General features: G+C 39.6%; 1 long non-coding RNA gene across 1 annotated transcript in view; it reads left to right on the forward strand.

Annotated features, from left to right (window-relative positions):
- Positions 1–17,245, forward strand: part of LOC103878835 — a 62,552-nt gene extending 45,307 nt beyond the window's left edge. Inside the window, exons 2-3 of the long non-coding RNA XR_639200.4 lie at positions 15,424–15,508; positions 15,627–17,245. This is a non-coding gene — a long non-coding RNA (uncharacterized LOC103878835). The remainder of the gene's footprint in view (positions 1–15,423; positions 15,509–15,626) is intronic.
- Positions 17,246–18,206: the final 961 nt, after the last annotated feature.

Raw genomic sequence — 18,206 nt, forward strand, 5'->3', positions numbered from 1 at the left:
ATTAGGGTGATGGACATGGAAATGAAGACAAGACAAATTTGAGTGGTATTAGGAGATGACGTTTGCAAATTTAATTATCATCATCATCATCATCATCATTATTCTCACTCTGTTGCCCAGGCTGGAGTGCAGTGATGTGATCATAGCTCACGTATTCTAAAACTCCTGAGCTCAAGTGATCCTTCCACCTCAGCCTCCTGAGTAGTTCAGACTACGAGTGCATGCCACCATACCCAGCTAATTTTTAATTTAGTCTATTTATTTATTTTTTGTAGAGACAGGGTCTCACTTTGTTGACCAGGCTGGTTTCAAACTCCTGGCTTCAAGTGATCCTACTGCCTTGGCCTTGCAATGTCCTGGGATTACAAGCATGAACCATTGTGCCCAGCCAGAGTTTAATTATTTACTGGAAAGTCTCAGTATTATTTGTTAGATTCTCTGTTGAATGTCAACATTTTGCACATATCTGTGTAATCTCCATGTTAGACTTCCCATGGGAGGCACAGAGCTTGGAGAAAGAAGTGGTTTTCTGGTTGCTCTTCAGAGGATGGAGAGGAGACCTGCCTGCAGTGAAGGTCGATGCTGGTGGCATTGAAGGTAGTGAATCTCTGACTGGAGAGAACATGTTCTGTGTTTGCCCCTAGTGGTCACCACTTGGAAATGATACAAACCAGACATACAGAAGTGCATAAAATTTCCACAATTCAGTATTGAAAGCCCCATCTGTGGTTTTTTTTTTTTTTTTTTTTTTTTTTTTGAGACAGAGTCTCGTGCTGTCACCCAGGCTGGAGTGCAAAGGCTCAATCTCGGCTCACTGCAACCTCTGCCTCCCGGGTTCATGCGATTCTCCTGTTTCAGCCTCCCAAGTAGCTGACATTACAGACGCCCGCCACTACGCTCAGCTAATTTTTGTATTTTTAGTAGAGATGGGGGTTTCATCATGTTGCCCAGGCTGGTCTCAAACTCCTGACCTCAAGTGATCCACCTGCCTCGGCCTCTCAGAGTGCTGGGATTACAGGTGTGAGCCACCGTACCTGGCCTGTTCTTGAAATATTATCATTTTAGATTTTGGTGAAGGAATCAAAGGCTTAAGTGAAGAATACTGAATAATCTTGAAGGATGTTTTCAGCGCTGAGGCTTCCCACAGTGATTTAGGATGGACTTCACGTTGCTTTTCCAAGGTTTGGGAGGGTATTCAGCTTTTCTCTGGGAGCTAAGTGTTTGTCCACTTCATGTTCCCTAGTCTTAAAAGTGTTCTTACCTGAGTGTAAGCGCTAAACCTAAAATAAATGCAAATTTAAGGGCATTTAACTCCATTCTGTTTGCCTTCTCCATCTAAAAGGAAATCTGATTTTGGATTAAAAGGCATTTTGGAGTATATTAGAATATTTTAGGTGATACATAGGTTATGAATAGCTTGCTTCTGGTAGGTTTTTCCTGAGCATTTAAAAATTGAACTTCCAAGTAGAGTTATTTGATTATAATTCCGAGATACCAATACCATGTCATATAACACCTTTAATACAAAGCTTTCTAAGAAAAAAATGGGAATGTACCTAATATACTAGGCATTTTGTATCAAAAACATAGTTTTAATACTGAAATATGATATTTGTTCTATAAATAGATGAGCATCATGTATGTATTAGTTTCCTGCTTCTACGACAACACATTCCTGCACGTTTGGTGGCTTAAAACTAATACACACTTGTTCTTTTACAGTTCTGGAGGTCGTAAGTCTGAAGTCAGTTTCCCTGGGCCAAGATCAAGGTGTCGGCAGGGCTGCACTGGCTCCGGAGGCTAAGGGGAAGCATCCATTTCTTGCCTTTTCCGGCTTCTAGACCCACATTCCTTGCATTCCCTGGCACTGTCCCCGTTCTCCATCTTCAAAGCCAGCAGCGTGGCACCCATTCTCTCTGACTGCACTTCTGCTGGCTGGCATGTCACAGCTTTCTTCTCTTCTGTGTCAAATCTCCTGCCACCTCTCTCTTATAAGGACACTTGGATTGCAATTAGGTCCCAGCGAGATTATGCAGGCCATTACTCAGCCTGCTGCAAGGTCTGAAGGCAGTGCTGTCCGATTCCATTGGCTAGTTCTGACTCTGTGCACTGAGGCAGACTCGACAACTAGATACCTTTTTATAAAAATGTGGTAACATGCACACAAAATTTCCTATTTTTATTGTTTTTAGGTGTAAATTCAGTGGCATTAAGTGCTTTCACATTGTCGTGTAACCATCGCCACCATCCACCTCCACAACTTTCTCACCATCTCAGACTGACACTCTGTACCGATTAAACAGCCATTCTCCATTCTCCCCTCCTCCAGCCGCTGGCAACCACCATTCTACTTTCTGTTTCCATGAATTTGCCTATTCTAGGTACCACATATAAGAGGAATCACACAGTATTTAGCCTCTTGTAGACACATTTTTAAAAGATTTTTTTGAACTTTGTTCCCTAGTCTTAGAAGTGTTCTTACCTGAGTGTAGGTGTTAAACCTAAAATCTATATGTAGATCTATACTACAAATATTCTCAAAATATTTCATTTGTGACATGCCTGTGGGTCAGGGCAACATCTAATGTAAAAGTTAGATGCAACTGAAAAGAGCCACCAACATTCCTGCCTATTGGAATTTCCAAGGATAGGCAGGGTGTGGTGGCTCAAGTCTGTAATCCCAACACTTTGGGAGGCCGAGGCAGGCAGATTACCTGAGGTCAGGAGTTCGAGACCAGCCTGGCCAACATGGTGAAACCCCCGTTTCTACTAAAAATACAAAAATTAGCCGAGTGTGGTGGCATGTGTCTGTAGTCCCAGCTACATGGGAGGCTGAAGCAAGAGAATTGCTTGAATCCAGGAGGTGGAGGCTGCAGTGAGCAGAGATCGCACCACTGCATTCCAGCCTGGGTGACACAGCAAGACTCCGTCTAAAAAAAAAAAAAGAATTTCCAAGGATAATTTCTGGAATCCACAGGAGGCCCTGACTTTTATTATCCAAAAAAAGAGAAGGAATGTCAAAATTTCCTTTCCTTTTATTTTATTTTTTGAGAGTCTTGCTCTGTCACCCAGGCTGGAGTACAGTGGTGTGATATCGGCTCACTGCTACCTCCATCTCCTGGGTTCAAGTGATTCTCCTGCCTCAGCCTCCCAGTAGCTGGGATTACAGGCACTCACAGCCATTCCTAGCTAATTTTCCTATTTCTAGTTAAAGCTAGGGTTTCGCCATGTTGGCCAGGCTGGTCTCGAACTCCTGACCTCAAATGATCTACCCACCTCGGCCTCCCAAAGTGTTGGGATACAGGCGTGAGCCAACATGCCAGGCCCAAATTTCCTTTTAAAGACAGGATTGATAACAATGGCAAATACTATTTGTGAAAACATTCCCAGGTTTCCCACAATCTACTTTTGCTTTCTCTGTTAAAAGAATTGGATGAGGATGGGATTGGCCTACAGCACAGGTGCAAAACAAGTAGCTCCAAAATAAACACAAACTATCTCAGTATTCCTCACGCTCAGTAGAAGTGTGGAATAATGATGTAAGCATAGGTGGTAATGAAAACCCTTGACAACTGTTTTTCTGGTGAAAGGAGAGATAGGCAAAATTTCCTCACCTTTTGACTACACGATTTACACAACTAGAGAGAACACGTTCCATCTACCCTCACCAATAAAAAGTTATTAGTGGTGAATTTGTTGAACTAGAACGTCACATTGTAGGTTATTTAAAAATAAAAAGTGGGTATCAATAGATTGATTGGCTGCTCATCCATTCATTGATTCTTTTATCACACATGTATTGAGAGTCCACTCTGCCAGGCTTTCTGTTCTAGCTCTGAGGATTCAGCAGTAGAGAGACAGGCAAGGTCATGGCCCTCATGGAGCTTACATCCTTTTAAGGTAGAGAAAGATAGATAAATAAGTAGGCAATAATTGAACATATTATGCCAGACTGAGATAAGAGCGGTGAAGGAAGTAGGGTAGAATACCAGGAACCGTGTGGGTTGAGAGGTGAGGGATTCTGTTATAAAAAGAACAGTCCCACATCATCCAAGGGAACCAGCCAAGCATGAGGAGAAACAGCAACCCCAATGGCCATGAAATGGGAGGAGCTTGGTGTGTTGGAAGAACCAGGCCAGCGTGTCTGGAGCAGTGAGAAAAGAGTGGCATAAGACAAGTTGGAGAGGTTGGCTGCAGTCAGATCCATCTATTCATCTGTCCATCTGCCTATATTTAGCCCCCGTCCATTTATTTATCTAATCCCCCCATCAAAAATCATTTGGGACAACTTATAAAAATACACAAGATAGAACAGACAAATGAGAGAAGGGGAGGCCAACTGGAAAAATAAAGTTCGGAGAAGATTAACATGTAAACACGTCATGATACTTGTAGTTACGAAAAGTAGTCTGAAAATTCAGTTCTGAGTTTCTCAGCGGTCAAAACAAAAGAAAAATGCCATCAGATATGTGAGTCACAGTGTTCATGAGATAAAAATAAACTATTTTCTTAGAAGAAACATTTCACCCCGTCCTGAGAGTTGAGAGAAACTTCTTTACGGCATCCGTGGTGGTTTTGTATTGTGTCAGCTTGGCTAAGTGGAACCACTGTTCCCAGGACCCCGTTCCCTCTGTGGCTCTGGGCAGAATTGGCTGAAAGAGAAAATGGTGGAAGACTGAGAAGGCAGAAGTGAATCAACAGTGATTTTCTGTAGGTTAACAGAGATAGATGTAGTTGAGAAAGAGACACAGAGATGCCAGTAGGTTCCAACTTATTTTTGCTCTCCTCTCTCTCTGCATCTGGCTCTTCGTGCCTGAAGACAAGAACAAACCCATCTTACCACCAGGTGCAGCAGCAACAGCCTTCTGTAGTGTCTCCATGCCAGCCTCTAGCATCTAGATGTTCCCAGCTTTCTACAGTGCCCTGTAAGCTCCCACTCTCCCCCTCTGCCAGTGTCACAGGAGGGTCGGTTAGTGACACGTCCCTGATCTTTCAACCTCCTGCCTCCCTCAACCGTGTAATGTCCAAATCCTATAATAGATCCCTCAATCTATGATGCTTATCATGGCTCTGCTTCCCATTTCAAACCCTGACTAAGACGTGGTCTCATGAGGGGACATTGCGTGGTACGGTGAAAGTCACCCCACAATATCCCCACGGTAAACATAAAATAGCTGTGAATTTCTCTTAGAGAGCCGAGGACACGAGCAAAACTAGATTGTCTGCCAGGCTGAAGAGACCCCAAGGTGAACAGAAAAGGATGGAAGCTGCTCTCTGGCCTGCCAGCCTTTTACATATTCCTTTAGGACTACCTACCATGACAGTTCCGAACTCAGCCGTAGGCACTTATGAAGTAGCTGTCATGACTAGGGAACTGAATTTTAAATTTTAATTAATTTTAAATGTAAAAACTGATAACTTGAGTCTGTTATTGAAAAACCTTTAGGTATGGTTCAGAACAACTTGGGTATATTTTCAACTTGCAATTTTATGAAACCTAAATCGGCTGGGTGTGGCGGCTCACGCCTGTAATCCCAGCACTCTGGGAGGCCGAGGCAGGCGGATCACTTGAGGTCGGGAGTTCAAGACCAGTCTGGGCAACATGGCGAAACCCCATCTCCACCAAAAAATAAAAAAATTAGCCAGGCAGGGTGGTGCGTGCCTGTATTCTCAGCTACTCAGGAGGCTGAGGCAGGAGAATTGCTTGAACCCGGGAGGCAGAGGTTGCAGTGAGCTGAGATCATGCCACTGTACTCCAGCCTAGGCAACAGAGTGAGACTCCGTCTCAAAAAAAAAGAAAGAAACCTAAATTGATATCAACTATTTCTGATGAAAAAGTTGAGATGGCCTGTGAGTGTAAAATAAATTCTGTATTTTGAAAACTTTGCATGAAAAAATATTATAAAATATCTAATTCATAATTTTGTATATACATATTTTTAATTAAATAAAATATATTCGTAAAAATTCAACAGTTTCTTTTTACCTTTTTACAAGAAAACTTACATTATGTATGTGGCTGGCATTGTATTTCTACCAGACAGAGCTACTGTGGAACTCAAGGCACCCTGGGTGAGATGACACATTATTTGTACATCTTTCTGTCATCTGTGGGGACTGACTCGCCTCCTGGAAATATGGCTGGAATGAGTCTGACACCGTAAAGAGGTACTGTAACTATGGGCTATCCAGTTTGGGTCAGACCTTATCTGCACACCGTGGGTAATATTTTTGCTGAACCTAAGACATGAGTGAGAGACAAAAATACAAGCTAATAGACACATTCACAATGGAGGCAAAAAAAAAAAAAAAAGATATCTCACTTTTTTTTTCCTTGGAAAATTTTTTTGGGGAATTTAAATCTCTGTATTCATTGCTATTTGAGAGTGATCAGGCCTCTATGGGGACATCTCAAAATTCTGGTATAAAAAGCCCTTCTTTGTTGAAAAGGAGACAGAGGACATTTTTATAATTGCTGATGTTAAGTAAGCACAAATTATATGCAAATAGAATTCCTTCGGGTATGTAATATTGAGTCTAGAGTTGAAATAGCTTTGGTAATGTGGCTACATTAATTGGTGCTTGTGAGGGGCAAACTAAGGTACTTTTGGATAACAACACAGCTGATGTGACTTTTAAAACTTTCTGCATTCATCAACAGACTTTTCTGGTCCATTAGGCCCAGGTCCCGGCAGGGTGGTTGGAGGAGGGGCTTAGGGGAAACCACCCTGATCATTGATTGCTCTGATTTTTTACCATACTTACCTGTGAGCTCTTTTTTTGTTTTTTCTTTTTGGGATGGACTCTTGCTCTGTGGCCCAGGCTGGAGTGCAATGGCCTGATCTTGGCTCACTGCAATCTCTACTTTTCAGGTTCATGTGATTCTCCTGCCTCAGCCTCCCAAGTAGCTGGGATTACAGGTGCCCGCCACCATGCCCGGCTAATTTTTGTATTTTTAGTGGAGACAGGGTTTCCTCATGTTGGCTAGGCTGGTCTCGAACGCATGACCTCATGATCTGCCCGCCTCGGCCTCCCAAAGTGCTGGGAGCCACCACACTCGACTTCTCCTCTTTCTTCCCAATTATCTGTGCGAGTGTACCTATAAAGGCATTGCACACCCCTAAGGAGTTACGGGGTGGCAGGGCTGGCTTGGGTCTTGGCTCTTAACTGTAGATAATTTGTAGTTTTGTGTTTTCTGTAAGAGGAGAGAAGGGTACTATGAAGTCTGATTCTGTGTCTGACCCAAACTGGATGGCCCATAGTTACGGGATAGGAATGAGTGAGGAGGGGTGGGTGGTCAGGGCATCTGTTCTGCTTGGGTTTCTGGCATTGTCACTGGGAGAGCAATCAATGATCAGAAAAGCACCACCCTTCTCTTTTACGTGAGCCAAAATAAATATAAGCCAAAGGAAAAATTTAGAGAAAAGGAAATTATAACACTTAGGAATAGTCTAGGTGTTCCCTGACATCATTAATCATTTATTTGGCTTCCTTACGGTTCTTCTCACTTTAAAAAAACAAGTGAGTGAGAGTGAACAAGGAACTGGCCATCGGGGTTGAAGGAAGAGCCACTTATGATGAATGGTGGCTCCTTGTGGAAAGTGCTTTATGTTACAATTTTAAACTTATTTCACTGAAGATTTCAAGCAAAAAATACAGCCTTTATCAATGTGCTTCAGCCTCTTTTGCTTCTTTATTCACCTGGCTCCTTGGGGGTAACAGAGGTCACTCTGGGAAATAGATTATTGACTTGTACTAAAATGTTACTACCAGAAATGGTAAGGCTGGGTCAATTCTAGTGAATGCTGGTCACTTGGAAGAGTTTTTAACAAACACAAAATGTAAACTTTGTGAGCATAGTCCCCTAGGTGATTCATCAACAATCAGTTTGGCAAAGGAATTGTTTTCTTCAATTCGTCATATTTACCTGCAAGTCATGATATCCTCTTCTCTTTCTTCCCAAGTATGGGTGTGAGTCTACTTATAAAGGCATTGCACACCCTAAGGAGTTAGGGGGCTGGCAGGGCTGCCTTGGGTATTGGCTCTTCACTGTAGACAATTTGCAGTTTTGTGTTTTCTGTAAGAGGAGGAAGGGGAACTATAAAGTCTGGCTCTGTGGCACTGCCTCCTGAATGGCACTGCTCATTCTGCTCGAGGCAGATTTAAACTGTGCTTACACCTCTTGTAGCCTTGCTTAGGAATTAGCGTGGAGTAGTTTCTGAAATACACAGTGTGTGCACTGTGGGCATACAAGAGGAAAATGTTAGAATTTCCTTTTCTATTTTTATCTCATTCCCCTTTATTTTTTTTTAGCAAATGTTTTATGCTGTACCTAATCTAGTAGAGTACAGGTTCACAATCCCTTATCCACAATCCCGGTGTTTAAAAAGCTCTGAAAATCTGAAGCTATTTTGTAATTCATTTGGCCATTCAGCCTGAACTGACCTGAACTGAAGTGTGGCAATAGTCTTTATTTAATGCAATTGGTAGGAATAATTAGAATAATCATGCATTTCTTTGTAGAACTCTTAATGTGTTTCATTATGTGACGCTGCCCTGGATCCCCACTGGGGTGTTACATAATGTGTGGTATTTGCACCCTATTATCTTGCTAAAATTGGAAAAATCTGAAGAATATTTTGTTCTAAGGATTTTGGGTAATTATTATGGACATGCAGTTGAATATAACTTATAGATGAAAAAATAGACATACGTTGTGGATGCAAGCTCAAGTGTTTTTTGTTTGTTTGTTTGTTTTTTACTAACACGGCATGTGAATCCTGGAGCCCACTGCACCAGACCACGGTGACTCTGACATTAACCTCATCAGGACCCAGGTCTCCTAACTCATCCAGCAGGCCAGGCCAGGCAGTGACTCTTACTGCGCGCTCTTTGCTTACCCACTTTGGTTAAAGACGGGTGGGAGAAGGACAGATGTGAGGTGCAAACCAAAGACAAAAAGAATAAAAGGTTCTATGTGTCTTTATCAGAAGAGTCTCATGGACTAGAGCCTGACAAGACATTTCTTAGGATGGGGAACTCATGGCTGAATTCTAGAAATTAAGATTTATTTTCTGCCCATATAAAATATTGTGATACTTTTGGACAATTAATGGAAGCAATTGTTAATATTTTGAATGAGAGAGAGAAAGAGACAGAGAGTGAGAGAACAAGAATATAGATTTGTAAATTATGAATATAAATTAGAAATTTCCAGTTTCTTAACTCTCATGATGTAATGATGAAATCATAGTAACAAGAGGAATCAAATGATTTAAAGCAATGTGAACAATTGCTACAGCATCTCAAAAATGTTTTTGTCGTTGTTGCTGTTTTTTTTCTTTTTTTTTTTTTTTTTGAGACGGAGTCTTGCTCTGTCACTCAGGCTGGAGTGCAGGGGCACCATTTCGGCTCACTGCAAGCTCTGCCTCCCGGGTTCACACCATTCTCCTGTCTCAGCCTCCCAAGTAGCTAGGACTACAAGCACCTGCCACCATGCCCGGCTAATTTTTTTGTGTTTTTTTCTTTTCTTTTTTTTTAGTAGAGACGGGATTTCACCGTGTTAGCCAGGATGGTCTCGATCTCCTGACCTCGTGATCTGCCTGCCTTAGCCTCCCACAGTGCTGGGATTACAGGGGTGAGCCACCATGCCTGGTCTCAAAAGTGTTTTTAAGGAGACTTCGTCAGTTTTTTCATAAATCATCAGAATGTTTATTTTATATTAAGTGCCTAACAAAAGAAACTTGGTACAATTCTGAAGGATTTTGCCTACAAACTTTTGCATTTGCCCTTGTGGCCAGGATGCAAAATCCTTTCTGCTAAGGGGCTTGGACATTTGTCATGGTATTTACTCCATAGTAGCAGAATGCCTGGTGTAGTGTTTGCTCCTGGAGTTTTTTGGTTGACTCTGGGGACACCGAGTGTCACTCTGACTCCAGTAAGTAATGCCAATGGCACAGGTAGATGGATCTGACAGGCCTGAGGACTAACAGCATCTCAGCCGCCCTTCTCCAATGAAGGCTATACATCAGCACTTGGAATCTGCTGGAGCCGAAGAGGGTGACAAGGGAATAACATCCCTTTCTCTTCCATCGACAGGGGTAATAACTCCTCACTCCCTAGGGACAGATTGTAAAAGCCAATAGCCAGGAGCTGTGAAGCAGGGAGGGTAGAAGAATTGAAAATTAAAGAGGGAGTGGAAATTTTGCGTAAGGCTTTAGTGAGATGGAATAAACCATCAAACGTCAATCTTTTAATTGCCTTGTTGACACAGGGGTTTGCAAATGTTCCTTTTGATTGCTTATTTTAAGCCGATTGTTAAAAGTCATGTATATTACATAAAGGTGGGTTTATGCCTTATTGTGTATGTTTTACTAGTGAATGTTATAATATCCTGATATTTAATATCTAAATTTCTTCAAGTCATCGTTTTAAAGTCCTTATTGACAATATATTTTAAAATATCTTTCTGAAGTAAGATGCACCAAATGCATTAGACTGCTTAATTATTTAATCTGATGTCTTTATTTCCTCTTGCATACCTGTGTATTTATTACAGCTGAACATGAGGGTATTCGGTGTATGCATATTACATACAGTATTTCCTGAAGGTTAATAAGAATTTCTATTTTCAAGTAACCATCACAATGACTTAAATGCCCTGTGGACATCAGTCTTCTGGTGGCAACCAATAGCAAACAGATAGTTCTTAAGGTCTGTAGTGCTAAGGAGAGTTTCACATTCATGGCACCACATGAATAAGTGAGTTTCAGGACCCAAATGTTGCTTTGAATTAAATGTGGTGCAAAGAAAAATTTGACTTTTTAGAATATCATACTGTTTGGAAACAGATGCCTTTGGACACCGCCTGCTTTACAGGAAACACACTTATTTAGTTTTTAAACTAGGACTGGTGTTTAGTTAAATCTCCTGCGGACTCAGTTCACTGAAGGTGACAGAAGTACTCACTCGAGCTCAATGAGAAGTCGACGCGACTGTAAATTTTTCAGGCAGCGACAGGAGATCTTGTTATAGGAGTCAGAACGGGGGTCAGGGCAGAGCCTGTTGATGATTGAGGAAAAGAGAAGTAAATTCATTCTGCTTCAGGCACTTTGTCAAGTGCCAGTAGCTTACCATTGAGAGCTAGTCACCCGTTCTAGTCTTCCAGCCCTAGAGGTCACTCATTTGATATAAATCATAGCACCGCATAGGTGCGGCAACCTATTGCCACTCGGGATGAAATAAAAAAGAGGAATGCTGCTTTCAGAATGGAAATGACTACGAATATCCCACCACATGTTGCTGTTTAATGCAATATGTGGTTAGATATTGATCTCCCGAATCAAGTCATTAAAATGTGCAGTTTTTGTTTATTGGAATGAAGCAATTAAATGGTTCAGTTATGCCAGACCTTACCTTTTCTGATGAAAACTATTGATTTCTTGCCACAGCTTTATAAGCGACAATGTTTTTGATTACTCTTGACAAACCTCCTTGGAGTGTTAATTAAAATCGTACCAGATGAGCAGGTGTGGGAGATCATTAGATCGCCCGGATCACACATCTCCACTTCATATTCTGCAGCCTTGCATAATGAATAGGGCACAAGAGGGGAAAAACAATATCTTCATCAGCAGAATTAGCATCTTCACTTTTTAAAAAACTAGGTGACATTCCATGTTATAGTACAGATGCTGTTGAATCATTGGCTCATTCCTACCACTACATTTGATCAAAATTTGCTTTTTATGTTTTGCTTTAATTTTTTTAAGTATCTAATGAGTTGCTGTTGTTGGTTCTGAGGTAGAAAATATTTAAACACTTATTTATACAGAAAATTGAGGAATCAAATAAAGCTCTTTCATTGCTTATGCAGATAAGGTCATGAATATTAATGCGGTTCATTTAACACTTAAAAAAATCCCCTCAGTAAGATAGCCTAGATGTGATTTTTGAAAATCTTTTACTACTTATTTTTGGGACCTGTATAAAATATGATTATATAGAAATATGCTCTCTTGAAGACTGCAGTCTGTTGATTTATAATAGAGCTTTTTTTTGTGTGGCTATTAAAAGATTGTTACATTTGAAAAATCAAAAATACTTAAATGATAATTTATAAAATCAGAAGCAAATGATATTCAGTTTTTGAGAAATGAATAATCTTTACATTGATGCCGTTTATTATGGAAGATGATTTAATTATTACTTCATTAATATGGGCATTGAAATGGACTTTTTTTCGTTTTTGTATAATGCAAAGAATTTAGATAATTAGAATTAGATTTAAAATCCTCTCTGAACTGGTGTCTATAGATAGCAAGACAGCTTGTATTTCTCAGATTCATAGGACCTGAAGAGAACTTTAAGAGGTCATCTAATCCAATCCCCTGCTGCCAAAGTAGCTGTTTAAAAATGCACTATTTTTCATTAGTCTGGAATTTTAAAAAGGATTAATGAATTTATAAATGTATTATTTACAATGTTCTGATCATGTACGTCTAACTGGAGCTGTTAGATGTTGAAATAATAAGTTGTATGTGTGTGTTTTAAAATATTGACTTCTAGCAGAATGATTTATGGTTTATAAAGTGTTTTTCCATTTATATTCTTTCATTTGATTAATAACCAAGTTTTACATCTCAGGAAATGTCTCATAATTTTTAAAATGAAACTCTGGCTCAGTTTACCCAACTGACTTAGAAATATTTATATAATCAAGTTATTTGATGCTATATTGTTGTTTCATAGCTGCTGTTATGGATAGCTCTAGAAAGCATAAAGAAACCCTAAATTGTTATTTCTATCTTATAGGTGAAGGTTATTTATGTTTTGTAGGTGAAATGTAAAGTTCAGATAAAGCTTCAATCCAATTTTTTAGCACTAAAATCTCATTTACTATTTCTAACAAGTCCCACAAATAGTAATTGTGCTCTACCAACCACTTAAGCAAAATATTACAACTAATATACATATATAACTTTGTAGAATCTCAGAATTCTAAGCTTAGAAACTATGTGTGCTTTGTATTTCTACATAAAAAGCCACCACAAAACATAGCAGTCTATAAGAAAGAAATTGTTTATTTTGCTCATGAATCTTCAGCTTGGAGCTCATCTCTGCCCCATGTGGCATTGGTGGGTCAGCTGACTTGGGGCTAGAGAATCCGTTTTCAAGATGGCTCACTCTGATGGTTGGTGAGTTGGTGCTGAATGTCATCTAGGAACCAAACCAGAGCTGGGGCCAGGGACTTTCCATGTGGGCCTATCTCTGAGGCAGCTTACGTCTCCTCCCAGCCTGATGGCCGGATTCCAACAGAACAAAGCAAAAGTACATGGCATTTAAAAAAATATACCCTTAGAAGGTGCATAGCGTCATTCTCACTATATTGTTGGCTGAGATCATCGTAAATGTCTTCTCAGGTTCAAAGAAAGGGGGCATAGACCCCAGCACTTGAAGAGAGGAGCACCAAGATCAGAGAGTCAGAAGAGCTTCTGGAATGGGAGATGTTATGGCCGTGTTTTGAAGACACAATTTGCCACAGAAACTATTTGTTCACTCCTTTCATATTACATATATTATCTTGGATATGGCTTAATTTGAGAGAAGTAAAAGTAAATGAAAAAAAACCAAACATGATTCTAATAATTCAACTATAGTTATTCTTTAAAACTATATGCTTTAAGTTGTGTTTTATTTCAGAGAAAAGGCATAAAGATAGGTCGTTTTAAATAAGTTTTGAGTATAAAAACACTTTGAAATCTACTATGTTAGATACAATGGGCAATAAAGACTATAAATTTTTTTAAAAATCATAATAATTATTTAATCCACATCTACTTCACCATCCTTTGGAAAATCAGTTAAGTTCTGATGAACATTTCTGTTTCAGAAAATTTTAACTATTTTGTCACTTGTTATTGTTGTTGTTTATTGTTATATTAGAAACTCATCGTGGTTTTTTTGTTGTGACAATTGTGTTTGATGTTTGCTAAGACTCAAGATTGCTGTATCGTAGAATTACAGATGCGGAACCCTTATGGGTTTTTTCATTCATTTAGTGAACATTTATTGTGCTTCTATGATGTACTGTTCTAGGTACTTCAAAAGTTATCCTGAGAGTGGTGCACAATACATGCAATGATACATATATATATTTTATTTACCAGATGTAATAGAGAATACACTTCCAGTAATCTTCTCTGTTCCCTTTTTGTTTTGAACTGTCGAATAGGGTTTTTTGCTTAATTTGTAATCATGAAAAAATTAGCAGAGAAACGCAATCTTTAGAAACTCTTGGAAAACTTATCTTGCTCTTGATACGTAATTAATCCATAAATGGAACTAAGAATCTTTGGTATAATTTGTTCAATACAACATAGAGATCTCTCTCAAAAATAACTTATCTGTTTATTAATGTATCTTAAAAATATAGGGTCATAGATCCTTATTTGCCTATATAATGACTTTATATAATTAAATTTTCAGTAGATTTTTGTCTAGTGACCAATTTTGTTCAACAACCATTTGTTGAAACATTTCACTGTAGCAGGCATCTTTGCATGCACTATCTCGTTTAATCCTTAGATGAAATCTATGATGGAATATTAGTATCCCCATTTCATAGATTAGTCTATCTGGTTCTCAAAATTTCCCCTTTTCCTACAGGCTTTTCCTTACCTGTTTTGTGCCACCTAAGATAAAGAAGGAAAGGGTGACGATTATGGTACTTGTTAGAACCACATGTTATCTAAATCATGTGCCCAGAGTTAAATCACGTGCCCAGAGTTGTATCAATCATAGATTTCACCTATACATAAAATTTCTGCCCTTCATTTCGACTTTTCATTCAGATCCGGCAGGACACCAAACACAAGAGGTATCGTTATGTTTCCAGCATGAACAAGAATCTGAGATCAAGTTGTTAAGGTTGAGCATTCTGAATCTGAAAACCTGAAATTCAAAATCCTCCAAAATCTGAAACTTTTTGAGCACTGACCTGATGTTGCAACTAGGAAATTTCACACCTGACCTCATGTGACAGGTTGCAATCAAAACTTTTGTTTTATGCACAAAAGTATTAAAAATATTGTATAAAATTGCCTTCAGGCTATCTGTATAAAGTGTATGTGAAACATAAATGAAGTGTGTGTTTAGACTTGGGTCCCATCCCCAAGATATCTCATTATGTATATGAAATATTCCAAAATCCAAAAGAATCTGAAATCCTAAACACCTCTGGTCCCAAATATTTCACATAAGGGATACTCGACTTGGACATTATCTAGTTTCTATGTTTTCTGTAGCGAAGTAAAATGCATTTATTAAATCATTTTTAAATGATGTAGTAAAGAAAAGAAGCCAGGAATATATTTGTTTCTCAAGTGATCCCAGCTCCATCATGCCTCATCTGTGTTTCACCAGGCAGCAGCAACAGCAGTGGATTCGAAGAGCTCCAGAAGTGCAAATTTAGCATTTCGCAGATGTTCCAATAAAGGCAAACTGGCTGGTAAGTGAGTCAGGGCAGATTTTTAAGCCCTTTCTTTGCTCTGCAGGGCACCAACTGTGCCTGTGTAATCTTTATACAAAGTAATGTTGATCTGTTTCGTTCTCTGTCTTTTTTGCAGTGGCATTTTTCACTTGAATGATTCTGCTTCATGCAACATCAGGATGAGCACGCGGAGGCTGCTTTGCATTAGAAAGTAAACATACGTATGCACAATTGCACACCACACAGTGGTTTGTGCGGGTGGAGGAGAATGTGCTTTTAAGGAATAATCTCTCCTCTTCAGAAAACCAACCGCTTTATGTGTTTATTGGCCAGATTTTCTTTGGTGGTGTTTTAATGGCTTGTTTGTCAGACATGTCGCATATTAAACTAGCAAAGCCTGGATTCTCTTAGGATCCAAGGTCCTCTTTATTCTCTCCTCCATATTGGAAATCATTCCTGTCAGCTCGTGCTCTCCAAGCTGCCTGGAAGAACTTTGGCATAGTTTTCCTAACCTTTCAAACAGTAAAAGCAAAACTCTCCTTTGATAAAAAAGCCGGAGGACTTTGGCATGTAGCCATAAAGGATGCAGGCGACTCGGCTGCGATCTGACAGAATAATCCACAAAACACTGAAAAGTTCTCGTTAAGGTCCCCAGAGTGGGCTGAGGCACTTTGCTTGTACTTAACATATATCAACTGTCACCCGGCGGCAGTCAGTGTTGAACTGAACACAATGGAACATCCAGATGGTCTAAACAAAGCGAACAAATGTTCACTGCTATTAAAAGCTGTTTACATCAACTTCCAGGATTTCATGTAGTGAAGTTTATATTGTGTCACTACTGAGGTGCTTAGCTCTGTCTGCATCGAAGACCGGCCTTTTAAAAACTCCTGTTGCTTGTATGCTCATGCTCTCAGCACCTAGTGGAAAGCGAAGTTGAATAATAAATTAGGAAATTCATAATGTCAACTAGTCATGCAATTTCAGACATTTTAAGTGATTTGCCCCCATTCTGTTATATTGATTGTCTATTGCAGCCTCAGCTCCAGACCCAATAAACACAAAGCAGACCCTCTTCTCTGATGGGGGTGTGTCACGGATGGATGGATAGATGGGTGACCGCTATCTGCCTCTGCAGGCAGGGCCTCTGAGTCTTGTTGGCTCCGCACTGGGGATGTTTACGCAGTAATGGTTTTGTTTTCTTCCTCCAAGATGCGGCGATATCAGGTCCTGTCTTTTTGGGGATTAATATACATGAGCGATAAACCCACACTTTTTCTGTCTTCTTCCTTTGACCTCTTTATGGCATCTCTTTTACAAATTCCAGACACACTGCCTACATTGTTAAAGATTTGTTGTTGCCATTAATAACAATACTCATATAAAAGGTGTCCAGCTTATTTATTGTTAAAGAAAAACCTACAAAAGCTGTCCTTCTTTATTAATCACTACCAATTCCTCTTGGCATAACATAGCTAAACAAATAAGTAAATACTAAGAGAATACTATTTATTAATTTGCTCTACAATTCATAGTATAACAAAATAGAAAAGACCCTCATACATGCAAGTTCATTACTTAATGAAAATAATTATTTTCTATATAAACATCATTTTAACTCAATTTTATATTACATTTGTGTTAAATTTTACACACACGGCCGGACGCGGTGGCTCACGCCTGTAATCCCACCACTTTGGGAGGCCGAGGCGGGCGGATCACTAGGTCAGGAGATCGAGACCATCCTGGCGAACACGGTGAAACCCCGTCTCTACTAAAAATACAAAAAAATTAGCCGGGCATGGTGGCGGGCGCCTGTAGTCCCAGCTACTGGGGAGGCTGAGGCAGGAGAATGGCGTGAATCCAGGAGGCGGAGCTTGCAGTGAGCTGAGATGGCGCCACTGTACTCCAGCCTGGGCAACAGAGTGAGACTCCATCTCAAAAAAAAAAAAAAAAAAATTTTACACCCCCCCCCAAAATAATTGTATATCATTTGTTGTGTCATTTTTGTTGTTACCATACTTTTTTGTTACCAAGAAGTCTTTTTAAAGAGAGGAGATCTCATAAATGATTAAACTCAAATGTTTAAGAAAATATGATTTGTTGGCCTTATTTTCTCCAGAAATGAACTTTTGTTTTAAGATCAAGTTGGATATTGAATAACGCCATATGCCATGACACAGAGCTGAATTTTAGTGATGATATGTATGTCCTCAAAGAAAGATTGATGTGGGCCTTATGAGCCCAGTAAAAGTGGGTTGATCTCTAATGCATGGGGAAACTTCTGTCTTCACAGTTGTTCTGGGAAATGGGATCATTTCAATACATTTGGTAAGGAACAGGTTTGGATCTATATTTTTTATAGGGTTATAAGCCTTCTTCCTTGCATACTCACATGAGATTCAAAGTTACAGTTCCCTTGCTTAAGTTTAGAGAAAAATACATTGTCTACAAAAAGCCAACCTAGCTGCATGTACACAATGATACTAATACACAAGGAACAGCACAGCCCTCTCTAAGAAGCTTTTAAGAGTTGGGAACTTTTCGCTGACAGTAATTTTGTTAAATACTGTGTCAAGAGGCAACATGAAAGCTAGGAAAACATCATGTGCACCTCTATAATTTGGATTAGGGAGATACTTTTATTGGTTGTTGGTATGTGTGGTATTTTTCACAGATGTCTCAGAGCAATTGGATAGGATTTTGGAAATATGGA

This window comes from Papio anubis, chromosome 1 (assembly GCF_008728515.1).
Source record: "Papio anubis isolate 15944 chromosome 1, Panubis1.0, whole genome shotgun sequence".
NCBI classification, from domain to species: Eukaryota; Metazoa; Chordata; class Mammalia; order Primates; family Cercopithecidae; genus Papio; species Papio anubis.